Below are 16848 nucleotides of genomic sequence, written 5' to 3' on the forward strand. Positions count from 1 at the left end.
TTAAAGTGGTATGTGAGTGGAAAGGAAAAGGTTGAGAACCGTTGGGTGAATTGAATCACAACAAACACACATTAAAAGTCACATTTGCTGTAATCTTTAAATGGTAGTGACAATTTTGGGGAAAAATACAAATATTTTTGTTTGAAAGTGAAATTAGTTGAAGCAGTTGAATAATAATCACCATGACTTGAACTTCTATTCCTCAGCCGCATTAACACCTCCATCCCATTACCCCCCCCCCCCCAACCGCAACTTGGTTCTTGATCCTCCAAAATATCTGTATGGAATTTAAACTGGAGTTGGAGGAGGGTGTGCTTGAGGAGATCTTTGAAGAAGGGTTGCCTTAAATTTACCTGGGTCTGTTGTGTGAGTGTGGTAGGGTGAAGATTATTCTGTGTTTTAATTGTATGGGGGAAGAATTAATTGCTGTACATGTCTGTCTTTGAAGATGATAATACAAATTGGGTTGCCTGCCCTCGTCTGCTTCCAGCAGGCTTGGGTTCGGTGTAGGATTAGTCATCTATATTGAGCTGGCAGTTTAGCATTTTGTAAAAACAGGTCAGGTGGTGTGCTTCCCATCTGTCTTGGTCAGAGCTCCACTTTAATGAATCCAAGCACTTTGTAACACTTGCTTCCATATATATTTGTGACAAATCAGCCTGCCTGTCTTGGGACTCATAGGATGAGTAGTGTTTTTGTTTGTGTCTGGGTCCCACGCAGCTACTACATATTCCCAATGTGGTCTGACGAGGGTGAAGTACAACTTCTCCTTGACAGAAGTTGAACAATGATGGAAACTGTGTCTCAGAAAATTTTGGACTCCTGTTGCCTTCAATGTTGTATGATGCATCTGATCATTCCAACCCAGGTCGTTCTGGATGTTGATGCCAAGGTATTTGGTCTGTTTGGTTTCATCAAGGGTGACACCCAGGATTTTGTATGATGTTTTGCTTGATTTTCTCTTCCTGGTGACAAGCATGGTTTTGCATTTGGAAGGAGTGAACTTCATGCCCCATTTTTGTGACCATTCTACCATGCTATCAAGATCTTTTTGGAGAGTATCCTGGTCATCAGCTGACTTAATTGGACGCTATACCAAACAATCGTCCGCGAATAGTCTAGTGTTGCTTGTAACTTTTCCGTGAATGTCGTTGATGTGGAGTAAAACAAATGTGGGCCTAACACTGTGCCCTGGGGTGTACCACTTAACACCGGATGCCATTCAGTGCTTTTTCCATTCACGCACACCTGCAAGAGAAGTTTTGGTGAGAAACTGGAAATCCATCTTTTAGTGTTGGAGCGAATACCAAAGTAGTTGAGCTTCAGAAGTTCCAAACGCATCAAGCTCAATAAATGCAGTATTTCTGAATTTCGTCATTCTTTTGCCTAGGTCATTACATGATGTCACAGATGTCTCTGGATAATTTATTTTCTTCCCATCTCACAGAAATATTATTTGGTGGTGAGACTGGTTCAGTATATTCTCCAAGGTTTATTTAATGCAGCAAGGGAAAGGTTCTGTGCTCTGATGCAAAACGGAAGATGGTCTGACTTGATGATCTTCGAGTTGCAGAACTGATTATCCACGAATGGGCAAGCTAGTGTGTTGATGCATTATCTTCTTCCACTGAAAAGAGATTGCATTGGAGGAATGAATGTTTGCATCGCTGTCACAAGGTGGTACTTTCTGTGCATCTTCTCCCCATATTTCTTTGTTAGATTTTCTGATTTATTTTTTTAAATATTAACTCCTTCTGTCAATGAAGGCGCTTATTGAATGTGTCCCCCACCCCGGAAGGTCTCATTTTCTTTTGTGGTGTACTGTGGGAGCTGCTTGGAACGGCAAAAGAATTGTGCTGTTTCCTGTTTTCAGATGTTTAACAGTTGGGAGTCAACTGCTGAAGATGGGGAGAATACGCTGGAATATCCAGTATCAGATTCTTGCACCATCTGATGTGGAGAAGTTGTACACCTTGAAGGTATAGATTGTGCTGGATTCTGTTTAGCCAGCCTTGATACAAAATTCCTCTTGCATTGATTCGACATGGTTGAAATTTCCCATTTATGTTCACCACAAAATGTTCAATCCCTTCCAGAAGGGTTATGAAACTAGAACATGAGCTTTGGCACCAAATCTTGTCCTGTTTTCAATGTAGTTCATTAAATCACCATTGATAGTTATTGTCTTAAATGAGTTCAATATAGGAAAACCAGTTCAGAATTGATAAAGGCAAATCGTGATTGACTCTAAATTTTTGATGAGGTAACAGAAGGAAATGCAGTCGATGTTGTCCACATGGATTTTCAGAGGTGTTTGATTTATATATAAAAAAAGAAATACCACAAAAGGCCAGTTAGCAGAACAACCTGCTGTAGGAGCATCAGTGGGAGGGAAAGGAGTTGTTGACAAGCTGGGCCAGAAGCCTTCATCAGGACTCCAGTTTACTTCTGAAGTCTCTTCACAGAGCCGGAGTAAACTTTGAAGAAGTCCTCAGCATGAGTTCTGCAAGTCCCTTTCTCACTGCTCTCCCTCTGCAGATTCCAGCATCTGCAGTCTCCTGTGAGACTGAAGTGAATGTGCCGGCAAGTGTCTGGCGAGAGTGCAATGATCTATTCTCACAGAAAGAATAACTGAAGATGGCTTGAATAGTTTGGTTCCACATAAGTGCAGGAATAGAGGTCCTGGGCATGTTTGTACATGGATTGTGGAAGTGGGCAGGCATGCTGAAGAGAGTTAAAGCAAAAAAGATCCAGGGATTCGTAAAGAAAGGCCAGGAAATTCCAGAATACTAACGCAAGGGAAACATTGCATTAAACCAGTCTGACCTGCACAACTGGCTGTTCAATTCTGGCCAGGTAACTTTAGGATAGCTGGGAGCTGTGCAATGCAGAAGAGATTTTGTGAATGATTTCATGGACGAACTGGGGTTTTTTTTGCCTTGGAGCAAACACACTTTAAGTGCAGATTTAAAAGGGATGTACAAGATTGCAGTTGACTCAGGCAGAGTAAAAATCCAGAGAAGTCCTTCTCGCTAGTCGAGGGTTGAAGTTTTAAAAGGGTGGAGATTTAACCTTTTGGAGAGGGGGTAGTGATGCTCAGACATGCCCAGAGTTAACTGCTTGTAAAGGTGCTTGAAACAATCAATCAGAGATTCCTTAGTGATCTGGAAGATACTTGAGAGAGGATAATGTAGGGTAAGGGCAGGGTATGTGATTGGAATTGCAGTTCTTGGTTCTGGCATTGTCCTGATGGAGCCAAGTTTGCTGTGACTTTATTCTGTGACTTTATCCTGTCCCGCATTGGACTTGTCAGCCACAAACGAGCCTGCAGCTGACGTGGACATTTACCCCCTCCATAAATCTTCGTCCGCGAAGCCAAGCCAAAGAAGAAGATTCTGTGAAGAGCCATACTATGGTGGCTGGGTGTTTAGTTTTTTTTTAAACCTGTACAAAATGGATTTTAATTGTATTCATCAGGATATTAATTTTAACAAACTAACTATCCTACTCCTTAAACCACAAGTGTATCATCAAATTCAACAGGTTTGTATCTCTTTGGGTTACTTTCCTTGTCACCACACAGTCACACTTCAATCTCAATAAAGGCTTCTGGTCTGAGCTGTTGACGGTTCTTTTCCTCTCATTGCAGCTTGTGCTACTGAGACCCTTCAGAACCCTATTGTTCCCGATCCACCTGCTCCCTCTTGTTTGTGCCGCCACTACCACACACAGCCGCGCATCTCTTCCTATCCGTGGACCTTCACTGTCTCCTGGAAGAGTGGCTCCGTTGTCCATGTTGACCTACTGTTCAGCCGTGGAATCTCTTTCAATGATCACACATTTGTCTCCAAGTTAATTTCAAATCAAGACTAGATTCTTATCTTGCTCGCGAGTGTGGCTGCTTGCCCAGAAATTGGCCAATTGATGCCATTATAACCTCTGCATTTCACTGTTGCTCTCTGAGACTTCCTTACAATGTCTACTTTCCTCCAGTTAAATATCAAAGCCCTTATTTTTAGGTCTTCTCTCCCATCCCCAAATTTGTCTGATAGCTGGAAGTGACTGTAAATCCCTCTGCAGCCATTGCGATAGATTGCATAGTCAGCTGTTTATCATCAAAAAAATCATTGTTTGTTTTCCATCAAATGATGTTTTGGAATATGCATGGACAACAGTTCTGGACTTCAGCGCTGATCTGATATGTGGCTTTGCTGAAATGTTAGCAGATGGTTTGAATCCCCCTTGTCTCTTGCCTTGGCGTCCAAAATCAGCAATAAAACTTTGCAATTCTACACAGGAGATGGCAGATGCTGGAATCTGAAGCTGAGGAAGCTGGGGGAACTCAGAGGATCAAGCAGCAGAGAAATAATGGTCAACGTTTTGAACAACAAATTCCTATCAAGCTTAATCAAGTTTTGGCTTGAAACGTTGACCATTCTTTTTGACCCACTGATGTTGCTTGCTTCGCTGAGTTCCTGCAGCAGATTCTGTTTAGCTTTGCAGTTGTACAGGTTTATTCATGATTCGTTGCGATCACACATGTATACACCCTATTGTGAATAAACTCTACGCTATCCTCACACACCTTGGGTATTAGGGAAATACAACATGGTTTATAGATGGTGTAAATGACCAGCTACATTTTCCCATCCGCTGATGAAGCATAGCTCAGATGCAGCATAAACCTTTGACACATTATCCAACCAAATATCCCCAGGAATTATGCAAGAAGATTTGGAGGAAAACTGGCATAGCACCTCTTCTGATGTTGCAATATTCTGATTATACTGTACTCCAAAGCTTTGTTGGCAAGCCACCCACCCTTTATGCTCAACGCCTTCCAAATCCTCTCTCTTCATGTCCTGCACAATGTGGCTTGTGCATCTGTTCTCAAGGTGCTTTTTCCCATGATCTTGCTTTTTGTAATCCCTATATCTATAAATTTAGAACCATAGAACATTACAGCACAGAGAACAAGCCATTCAGCCCTTCTCGTCTTTGCCAAAAAACATAATGCTCGCCCACTGACCTGCATCCATTCCATAACCCTCCTGACCACTCCCATCCATGTATCGATCCAGTCTATTTTTAAAACTACATTTACCACATCAGATGGCAACTTGTTCCACCTTTCACCCTAAAGCCATATCCTCTTGTATTTATCTCTCCTAATCTAAATGTAAAAAGCCTACTCACATTTAATCTGTCTATACCCCTCATAATTTTGTAAACCTCTATCAAATCTCCTCTCATTCTTCTACAGTCCAAGGAATAAAGTCCTAACTTGTTTAATCTTTCCTTGTAACTTGACTGCTGAAGACACGGCAACATCCTAGTAAATCTTCTCTGCACTATTTCAAACTTACTGATATCCTTCAGAATTGCACACAATACTCCAAATTTGGCTTCACCAATGTCTTATACAACCCTACCATAACATCCCAACTCCTGTACTCAGTACCTTGATTTATGAAGGCCAAGATGCCTTTTTTCATAACCTTGACTACCTGTGACGCCACTTTCATGGAATTATGAAAATGAATTCCCAGATCCTGTTGTTCCTCCACACTCCTCAGTGCTATGCCATTTACTATCTATGTTCTACCTTCCAAAATGAAGCATCTCACACTTGTCTGCATTAAATTCCATCAACCATTTTCTGGCCCATTTTTGCCAGTTGGTCCAGATCCCACTGCAAACTTTGAAAGCCTTCCTCACTGTCCACAATGCCTCCAATCTTAGTTTATTCACTAAACTTGCTGATCCAATTTACAACATAAGCATGCAGATCATTGATATAGACAACAAACAACAATGGTCCTTGAAGCACATTGCTAATCACAGGCCTCCAGTCTGAGAAGCAATTTTCCACTATCATTCAGCCAATTTGCAACCTCTCCATAGATACTTGGGGTCTAAACTTTCTGAACTAGCCTCCCGTGTGAGAACTTGTCAAAGGCCTTACTAAAATCCACATAGACAACATTCACAGCCTTTCCTTCATCAGCTTTCTTGGTAATCTCAAAACTCAAGATTTTTTAAAAACACAACCTATCACGCACAAAGTCATGCTCACTATCCTTAATCAGCCCTTGGCTGTCCAAATACTTTTATATTTGATCTCTCAGAACACCCTCCAAATATTTACCTACTACTGACATCAGGCTCATAATCCTGTAATTGCCTGGTTTACTTTTGAAGCCTTTTTTAAACAATGGAACAACATGAGGAACCCTCCAATCCTCCAACACCTCACCTGTGGATTGAGATATTTTAAATATTTCTGCCAGGACCCCTGCAATTCTACCTCAAGGTCCGAGGGAATATCACGTCAGGCCCAGGGGATTTATCTACCTTTATTTGCTGTTAAGACAGCAAGCACCTCCTCCTCTTTAATCTCTATAGTTCCATGACACGACTGCTTGGTTCCCTTCCTTCCTTATACACTACGCCAATTCCCTGTGTAAATACTGATGCAAAAAAAATCTTTAAGATTTTCCCCCCATCTCGTAGGCTCCACACATCGATGACCACCGTGATTGACCAGTTATGTCCCTTACTCTTAACATACATGTAGAAACCTTTTGGGTTTACCTTCACATTATCTGCCAAAGCAGCATCAACTATTACATTGTTGTTCCTATGGTCATTCTGTTCTATTTCTCTCTTCATCTATAGTCATATTGCATTAAGATAGACTCTTAATCATTTAAACTTGCCCCTTCTTGCAAAACCAAGCTACTTTGACTCTCTACATATTTTGGTCTAACTGATATGTGCAAAGTGCTTTTAAACTCATCTGCTCCCCCCCCCACTCCCCTCCAATCTGGAGTAGATAACTAACTTAATTAATGATGTTACATCGGATTTTCACCTGGAAATCACACTGGTCATTTTTTCACAGGTTGAGCAGCATCTGAGGAGGGACATTTATATTTTGGATCAAGATTCTGCATTCGTTCTGACCTGCTGCATTTTCCCCCATCAGGTTCTTTCTAGGAGTCAACTTGAGTCTGTATTTGTAACAATCTCACAAGGAGCACAATTTTCGCCAAAGGGTATTGATACAACACCCAAAATATTGTATTTCCCAAGTAGCCCGTGTTCTGAGTACTAGGACAAAGGGAATCGGAGGGCAGCCTGTTGCAGGAGGGAGCATCAACCAAATTTTTTTCCCCTCTTTGGATGCATGTTGGCTGCATTGCCTGGTGGTGCCACAAGAGACTGCAGATTTTGGAATCTAGAACAAAAGACACACTGCTGCAAGAATTCCTACCTGTCAGGCAGCATCCATGGAGGGAAAGGAACAGTTGACATTTCTGGTTGAAGCCCTGCCTTAGGCCATTCAGCAGTTTGTATTTGTTCCCCTAGAGGTGTGGTGCCACTAGTACAGATTTAAATGCATTGGTCAAGGTTAGGTCAATTTGTCCTGTGTTTGAGGCAATTGAATTGCTTGGCCAAGGGTGATCTGGGAGTATTTGTTTTGTTTGTCTTGCTTCAACTGATTGTATGCATCTCGATTTGAACTCCTTTCTAGAGACTTACATGGAGAAATTCTTCTTATCAAATAATTTCCAGCTTCATAAAATTGTAGATTACTGAAGCAGTGCTGCACAGATAGATCCTAAGGCTCTATCAACTGAGTAATTCGATGGAACCACCTCAAAGAAAAACTGGGACTACAAGGTTAGCACAATTCCATTATAACACCAACAACTCAGGTTCAAATTCACTGCTGTCTGTAAGGGGTTTGCACATTCTCTTTATGTTTGCATGGGTTTTTCCATGTATTCCAGTGTCCTCCCACACTCCAAAGACTTATTAGGGTAGCATGGGCTTGTGAGCTGGAAGGGCCTGTTACTGTGCTGTATCTCTAAACCAGTGCTTTCAAACTACACCCCTAAATTCACATTCCACCTTAAGTATTCCCTATGCCTTAGGTGCTCTGTGATTAGTAAAGGATTGCTTAAGGTGGAACGTGAGTGAAAAGAAAAAGTTTGAAAACGACTGTTTTAATCATACCTCATTGACTTGTTATGTGTACAGTTTCAGAACTACAAAGGAAATGGGCCAATGACAATTTTTCTCAAGCAAAATATTTCAGTAACAATTGGGTCAAGAGTAGTGGTTCTCAACCTTCCCTTCCCACTCACATACCACCTTAAGGAATCCTTTGCCAATCACAGAGCACTTATGGCATAGGTACAAATGATCTTGGGTTATTTTAATGAAAACATTTAAAAAATATGACGTTTTTTCTGGACCATGTGAGATCTCAAAATGTACACTCTAGTTCCTTGCACTCATGCTGACTGGCCAATCCAAGGTATGCCAATTGATGTAGGTGGAAATTGGTTTATCTTTGGAACTGGTACGTCTCTGTCTGCCCAAATTTGAGGAGCTCTGTGCTTAGCAGCCAAAGCCTAATGTTCAAGGACAATACAACTCTTTCAAGGGAAATATGAAAGTCTGAAGACCCTCTCTCAGCTTCCAAATTCATTTAAACTAGCTGTTGATAATCGAGTGAGGTTCGATTTCTAACTTGCACGTCTGTTAATGGATTATCTGTGCAATTGGAAATTTCCAGAGACCTCTGAGAAAGTAGCACCTGATTTGAGGCATTGCTTTGTGGTACACTTGTATGTGTAGTGCAACTATTTGGTTTTCATATGATGAATGTGAAGATGTGAATTATCAATAATGACCTGTTTCATCAGGACAAATCTTGGTTTTCCTTGTTCAAAGTGCCAGACTTTTGTGCTCATCTTGTCCCCTTGAGTCAGCAGTGCATTGACATTGGCAATGAATGTAGCTTGAAATCATTTGTCATAAATCCATGAGTTCATTAAAAATACACTCGTCAGACGCTTGATGAGTTTGTGAACACTTTTTAATTGAACTGCATGTTAATTTTTCTGTGAGAGTTTATCCAGAGTTGCAATGTCTGCTGTTGTAAACAGTAAAGCCCCTGTTATTTGAAATTCAAGCAACTGGCAGCTTCGAGTAACTGGCAAAAAAAAGGCGAAAAATACAGAAGTTTAAAATTGGCAACTGTTGGTTCGTAAATCACGCAACATGCAATCTCCAGCAACTAGTACATTCACTTATCTTCCAACCCCCATCCCCATTGGGACTGGATGCCAGGGGTTTGACAGCATTCCTGAAAGTTTCATCATATGACCTCCTGCTTACAACTTGTCATGAAGTCTTTTCCTCCATCTCCAAAAGCTGATAAACAAATGTGGGGGGGGGGGGGAAGAAGTAACAATCAATACTTTAGAAAATCTGCTGTGATTTATGTTCTAGGTGATCACAGTAGTACACTGGTTAGCAACATTTAATTCCTAAAGGGTTCAAGACATCCCTGTTTACCAGGCCTGGACAATCTTGGGACATTGTCAGCCCAATCCGATGGCCAGCTGCACCAATCTACATCCAGGTTTGAAATTCTACATTAAGAAACTGGAGGCTACCTGCTTTTCTCCAAAATTTATAGCTGCTGATCTGAATGCCTCGATTTGAAATAAAGGGGTTTTTATTTGCTTGTGGAAAATATTAAATATTTCCCTGTGCTTTTGCACAGAGGAGCTTCAGTGCCAAGGAAATTTAGGCCTGGACCCTAATCAGTATGATTTAATCCCATTCAGAAACGACGGGGAGAGGTATTTTTCTTTAGGGTGCAGTGCGGTTAACTATCGCTGAGAGTCAATGGATTGTGGTTGCTAGTTGAAAAGAAGGTTAGCTCGAATTGATGTTTCACAATGCATTATTAACAAGTGACACTTGCAACTATGAAGATTCACTATTTGGACATTATGCTGGAAATCCTTAAAGATGACAAACGTGCAGTGAAATATTTATTTCCACTGCAGTGATTGCAGCAGGATTTCAAGGATTTATAAGATTTGATTCTCATCTGTATCAAAGAAATAATTATATGAAACTTGATTATGTGAATTTATGAGAGAAAAATAGATACGTAACCAGATGTAAAAGAAAGGTGTTGTAATGGGAGAATTTAATTTCCTGACAATTGACTGGGACTTCCTTGAGTTCAGGGCTTTGATGGGGCCGAATTTGTTAGGTGCTTGCAGGAGGGTTTATTGAAGCAGCTTGTAGATAGTCCTACCAGGGAAGGTGCCCACACCAGACCTAGTATTGGGAAATAAGCCTGGCCAGGTGATTTGGAGTTTCAGTTGGAGAGCATTTTGGCAAAAGTGATCACAATTCCTTAAACTTCAAGATAATTGTAGTTAAGTATTGACTTTATTGGGGTGGGAGGGGGTTGCAGAAGCTAAATTGAGGGAGGGGAAATCCTGACATTCTTATCAGGAGCAATGGGCAGTTAATTGGGAACAGATGTGATCAGGCAAGTCCATAAAAGACCAGTAATTGGTGTCCAGGACTGGCATGTTCCAGTAAGCAGGAAGTTGGGGATGGCAAGAACTGAAAACCTGGTAGGAAATGAGTTAGAAAAAGGAACTGTATATAACATTTAGGAAGCTAAATTCAGATGAATGTAAAGATTGCAGGAAAGGATATTAGGAAGGCCAAAATGGGCCATGAAAAGTCCTTGGCAAGAAACATTAAAGAAAATCCCAAGGCATTTTATACTTGGATTAAAAACTAGTGGAAATCTAGGGAATGGATAGAACCACCCAAGGACAAAGTTAGGAATTTATACTTGTAGTCAGAAATTGGGCGAGGTACTAAATGAGTACTTTGCATCAGTATTTAACTAGGAGAAGGACATGAAGTAACATGGGAGCAGTGTAGAGAATGCAAATGTGTTAGAGCATTTTGAGATCAAGGAGGAGTTGGTGCTGCGGGGGGTCTCTTGAAGAGCATTAAGGTGGATGCCCCAGGCCTTGGTGGGATATTTCCCAGGTTATTGCAAGAGGCAAGAGTGGAGATTGGTGGTGACTTGGCAAAGATCTTTCTGTCCTCGCGAATAGCAGGCAAGGTCCCGGAGAATGGGATTGTAGCCAGCGTTGTTCCTTTCTTCAAGAAGGGAGATGGGGATAATTCAGGAAATTATAGACCAGCAAACATTAACAGTGGTGGAGAAGATACTTTAGAATAGGATTTATGAATATTTGAAAAGCTGTGGTCAGATTAGGGACAGTTAGCATGGCTTTCTGAGGGGAAGGTCCTGTCATACAAGTTTTTCTTTTGATGATGGTATGGCAGTGGATGTTATCTACATGGAGTTCAGTAAAGGATTTGACCAGGTCACTGAAAGTAGGCAAATCCATAAAGTAAAGCTGCATGAAATCATGGTGAATTTTGGATTTGCACATGGCTGGCTGGCTAGCCCAGAGAAAACAGGGCAGTCTTTGGCTAGTGGTGTACCACAGGGATCAATGTTTGGACCCTTGTTTATGAAGCATAGAATTGACGGATGAAAAATTAGGTGGGTGGGATAGTAGGTTTGCAGATGACATGAAGATATTAAAAAGATAATAATCGTAATGACAGAGTTGCTACTGGGGAGTGGAGACACAGCACTGCTCCGCAGGGTTCTACTGTCTGGTCCTGATGCTGACAGCTGTCACAGGCTTTCAATGCCCTGTTAAAGGATGATTTTTTAAAAACCATTCTGCGATCACAGAAATCTGTGCCCAACGTGGCAGTGCGCTGGGCAGCATACTATGAGGAGTTGCAGACTCTGGGAGAAGAATGGACCAGCACAAGTTCCCTGAAATGGGCAGAACATTCGCTGGTGAGAAGGAGAAACCAGAGATAGTAACTGATGGGGAGGGGAGGTGACCACAGCAGCAGTCCAGCAATTTTGGGGGGGGGGGGTGATCAATGGACTCGCACCAGGTTGATGGAAACCTGGTTCCCATGAGCCAGTATCAGAATCTGGATTTGAGGAGGTGCTGAGGGCAAGAAGGGCTCCCGAAGGGCCTCAGACATGAAAGGCTTCCTGATCATATCAGAGGTTTGGATCTGGAGTTTGGGATATTGATGGTTGGAACAGGAGTCTCTGTGACAGCTGAAGCAGACACAGTGTCTCTGAATGGACCCTCTTTTGCTTCTCCTTTGTTGTTGGGGTCCTGGGTAATGCTAATGGCAACTCTTCATTTGCCTTACAGCAGGCAAAAAGTTAAAGTACGTCATGATTATCTCATTATTTTGTGACAATAAAAGGAATCTTGAATCATGATTGGTGGAGTGTCAAAGAATGCAGCAAGATGTAGGTCAATATGGGCAGAGAACTGGCAGATGTACCTTTATTAGAGAGTTGCATTGTGGGAGGGCAAATATAAGGGGAGAGTCAACAGTTAATGGGAGGACTCTCAAAAGTATTGATTGGCATGGAGATCTAGAAGCCCAGGTTCATTGCCCTTTGAAAGTGGCCACACAAGTAGATCAAGTGACTTAAAAAAGGTATATGGCATGGCAATTCAGTCCAAGAGTAAAAAGGTTGTTTAATTTAAATTGAGACATCCAGCACGGTAGCAAGCCATTTTGGCCCATCAGTCCATGCCTCACAATTTGCACCCCATTTAACTACAATCCCTGGTATGTTTTGAATGGTGAGAAGAAACCGGAGCCCCCGGGGGAAAACCCACGCAGACGCAGGGAGAACGTACCAACTCCTCACAGACAATGTGGGATTTGCACTCTCGATCCCAATTGCTGATGCTGTAAAGGCATTGGAGAATGTTGCAGCTGTACACAATATAAAACTTGTTCTGACTTGCCATACTGTGGGCAATTCTGGTCGCCCCTCATTACAGGAAGGACGTGGAGGCTTTGGAAAGAGGATGGAAGATATTTACCAGGATGTTGCCTGGATGTGAGCAAAGGAGAGGGGTTGGGCAAACATGGATAGGTTTCTCTGGAGCATCAGGCTGAGGGGAGATGTGATAGAAGTTTATATAATTATGGGGGCCATTGATAGGATAGACAATCCTTTTGACAAGGTGAAAATGTCACAAATTAGAAGCAATGTGTTTAAAGTGAGGAAGGAAACACTTGAAGGGGCTTTTTGTTTTTCCATGGCAGGGTGTTTGGAATGAGCTCCCAGGGATAGTGGTGGAAGCAGATATGACAGGAGCTCTTTGAACGGCACATGTATATACGGGGAATAGTGGAATGTTATGTATCATGGGCATGCACCAGAACTTTAATCCAAACATCTTTTTTAGCACCAGACACTGTGGCTGATGAACCTATTTCTGTGCAGTACTGTTCTTTGGCTTGATTTCCTCTGTGGCCTGAAATTTTTAATTCTCATGCAAGGATATCTATTTTGCTGCTACTGTGCTTTAATTTACTGAAATGCACTCTGATTGTCCATGCAGAATAAAGTGCTCTAAATATAGATGCGTGAACTCTCCATTCATGTTGCTGAGTTTCTAAGAAAGGCAATAGATGCTGGATTTAAGGATTGGTTAGTTTTTTTTAAAACATTGCCCGCTCTCTAATATAGGCAACTGCAATTCTAGTTCTGTGGACTGGAGGAGTTCCTGGGGTAGTTAATGTATGCATTTTGTATTGGTATTCCCTGGACACTTCTGAAAGATTAAACTTGACGAATATTCAAAACAAACTAATAGTTATTTATAAATTTATTTTTGACGATTGGTTACTGTTGTAATTTTGGAAAAGCAGCAGCCAACTTGATTGTAAATCTGTTGATTATTAAATAATGTACTTTAGATCTATGGTTGACAGGAAGGTCTTTGGCAAGAGGCTCAGCCGAGAATTGTGCCTTGAGAATTTTTTTGTTTCTTGTGACCATTCATCTACAGAGAAGAGATGGAGTATCTCGTGTTATGTTGCGAGAATAGCAACCTGAGTCTCAATGTGGACAAGACAAAGGAGATGATTGTTGGTTTCAGGAGGACTCGGGGCGACCACCCTCCACTACAAATTGATAGCTCCATAGTGGAGAGAGTCGAGAACACCCAAGTTTTTTTTTTGGAGTCCACTTAAGTAGTGGCCTATTCTGGACACACATTTCAGTTGCCAAGAAGCTGCAACAGCGACTGCATATCCCGAAAAGACAGGCAGATAAGACTACCAGCCAGCATCCTATTGGCCTTTTACAGGAGCTCTATCGAGAGCATCCTGGCTGGCTGCCTTATAGTGTGGTACAGTTGCTGTAGAGCAGAGTGATAGAGAGGATCACTCTTCTCCACCCCCCCTCCGCCACCATCAACGTGATCAACTAAGATCATAGGCTGAAGAGTTTAGTTATATAGCACATTTAAAGCAACCCGCGCTGACCAAAGTGCTGTACAGATCATAAATTACATCTTAACTTAAGCAGCTATTTAAAAGTGCAGTATAAAACGGGTACCAGAGGTTCAGAATTGTATGTACAACATGGTAGCAATCATTTCAAAACACCACTTGTGGGTAAAAACACAACTTCAACCTGGATTTCAGAGTTAAAAGAAGGGGGTGATTTGACGGAGGGAGGTATGTTGTTCCCCATTTTGGGGGCTACTACCACGAAGGCGCGATTGTGATTTTGAGCTCACAAAATCATTCCGGACCCTACTACCCGCACACAGACAGTCATTTTACAGTGACTCCCATCGGGAAAGAGATGCAGAAGTATCACAGCCTAAACCACCAGGCTGAGAAACAGCTTCCCACGGGCAGTGAGACTTCTGAATAACTGATAAACTGCTCGTACAAATCCTCCGAGACTCTACTATTTATTTAACATCTATCTATTTATTTATTAATTTATCTCTCTCTCTCTCTCTCTCTCTCCTCTCTCTCTCTCATTTTTTCACACTGCATATAAATAACTTGTAAATAAGTGTGCTGTGTCTGTGTTTGGATGTTTTTACACCAAGGACCAAAGACCTTTGTTTCGTTCAGTTCTCCTCCTACAACTGAATGATAATAATGAGCAAACTTGATTTTAGGGCAATCAGGGTCTCCTTGAGCTTCAGCACCAACATCCATGCAGTTATCTCTTGTGCTACATTAGAACGTAAGCTTAGAATCTGGGTTCTAATCTCAAACAAAGCTTTAAATCAGGACCTGCTGACTTAAAGGTAAAAGTACAACCAAGTGAGCGGCAGCTGGAGCTGTTCCTTTGGGATTTTGTGCTGAACTTTTAAAAGTGTCATGTGGAAAAACAAAATCAATCTGTGCAATCTGTCGGTGGTGTGTGTGAGTGTGGATGGGAAGGAGATTGGCATTTTCCTTCGTGTCCCATTAGGTTAACAATGTCTCCTGCGGCCTTGAGAATACCATATTGGTTGGTGTTGTTAGGGCTTTTACTGTTTCACATAATAAACTGTGATAATATCTATTCAAAGAATATTGTAGTTTTGCAGATGGGCGACTGTACCATATAATCAAGTTGGATCTTTTGCTCGTTTTAAGTGTTCTCTTAATTCGTCATAAAATACGACTCGAGACTTAAGTGGCTGACTTGCCTTCTGTACTCTAGTGCCTCAGAGACTTGTTACAATAAGGGTGTCATAGAGTTAGTACACAGGGAGCACCAGATTGAGGGTAACTAGAGCAAAGGATCAGAGAAAGCTGAACGAGTAAAGCACTGCCTGATTTATTTTTTTTGTGTGGCAATCATGTGTCGATTGTAACTTCCTTTCTTTTAAAAATCTCTTTATTGGATTCAACATAGTTATTATACAAATAGGGACCATTAAATTTTGTTAATATATAATTTGTTATAATTAACTTCCAAAATGTGGTTTATTTTATTGGCTTGAACTGGTATTAGTTATGAGAACCATAGAACACTACAGCATAAAGACAGACCCTTTTTACCCTTCTAGTCCGTGTGGTCCTATTCTGCCTAGTCCCACTGACCTGCATCTGGACCATATCCGTCCCATTGATGTACCTATCCAGATTGAGCCTGCATTTACCAATTCAGATGGCAGTTCATTCCACACTCCTGTCATTCTCTGCGAGAAGTTCAGATTTCAGATTGATAGTCAGAGCACTTGCATGACATCACAAAGAACCCTGAGGTTCTGTTTCCTGTGGGTCAGGCAGCATTACCACCAATTGGTGATTGCAAAAAGATGCATATGTGTAAACAAATAAAGAAATATAAACAGATAGAGAAATGCAGAATTTAAATTAAAAAAAATCAATAAAGTGGACAAGTTAGAGTCCTTAAATGAGTTCCTGATTGAGATTGTTGTCGAGGAGTCTGATGGTGGAGGGGTAGCAGCTGTTCTTAAACCTGCTGGTGCGAGTCTTGCGGCACCGATAACCTCTTTCCTGATGGCAGCAGCGAGAACAGAGCATGTGGTGTGGATCCTTGATGATCGCTACTGGTGAAGATCCCTAAAGATGTTCTCAATCATGGGGAGGGTTTTGCCTGTGAAATCCTGGGCTGTGTCCACTACCTTTTACAGGGCTTCACACTCAGGGGTATTAGTATCACCATACCAGACTGTGATGTAACCAGTCAGCACACATTCCACCACACCTCTGTAGAGAAAGTCTGCTTGCATTTACTCTATCTACACCCATCATTATTAGTGGCGGATTTTAATGGTTTTTATTTGCTTCACATCAACATTTTAAAGATTGAATTTGAGCACGGTCGGCATATTTCGAAATTTGGTGTCATTGCTCATAAGTAGGTGTAGAGGGAACTTGCTTGATTTCTTGTAGACCAAGGAATTCAGATCAACAAATGAGGGAAGTGCAAAACTGATGACAGATGCCTGAACTTTGGTAATATTGTTGCAGTGGTTCGATGAGTGAGCCTACACAAACTTAGACAGAAGTATCAAAGGCTTGAGGTTAAACATATTAATATTTTAAAAATTAGACGTACGGCATGGGAACGGGCGCTTCTGGCCCACAAGCCCATGCTACCCAATTAACCTA

General features: G+C 41.6%; 1 protein-coding gene and 1 long non-coding RNA gene across 5 annotated transcripts in view; one reads left to right on the top strand and one right to left on the bottom strand.

Moving 5' to 3' along the window:
- The window catches only part of pknox2 (pbx/knotted 1 homeobox 2), a 542571-nt gene that overhangs the window by 19355 nt on the left and 506368 nt on the right, over positions 1-16848 (top strand). The window lies entirely within an intron of this gene.
- LOC138741800 (uncharacterized) lies at positions 8873-15946 on the bottom strand. The gene is made up of 2 exons (XR_011343768.1): positions 15811-15946; positions 8873-9007 (listed from the first exon to the last, which is right to left on the bottom strand). It is a non-coding gene; the product is annotated as an uncharacterized lncRNA (long non-coding RNA).

This window comes from Narcine bancroftii, chromosome 8 (genome assembly GCF_036971445.1).
Source record: "Narcine bancroftii isolate sNarBan1 chromosome 8, sNarBan1.hap1, whole genome shotgun sequence".
NCBI lineage: Eukaryota > Metazoa > Chordata > Chondrichthyes > Torpediniformes > Narcinidae > Narcine > Narcine bancroftii.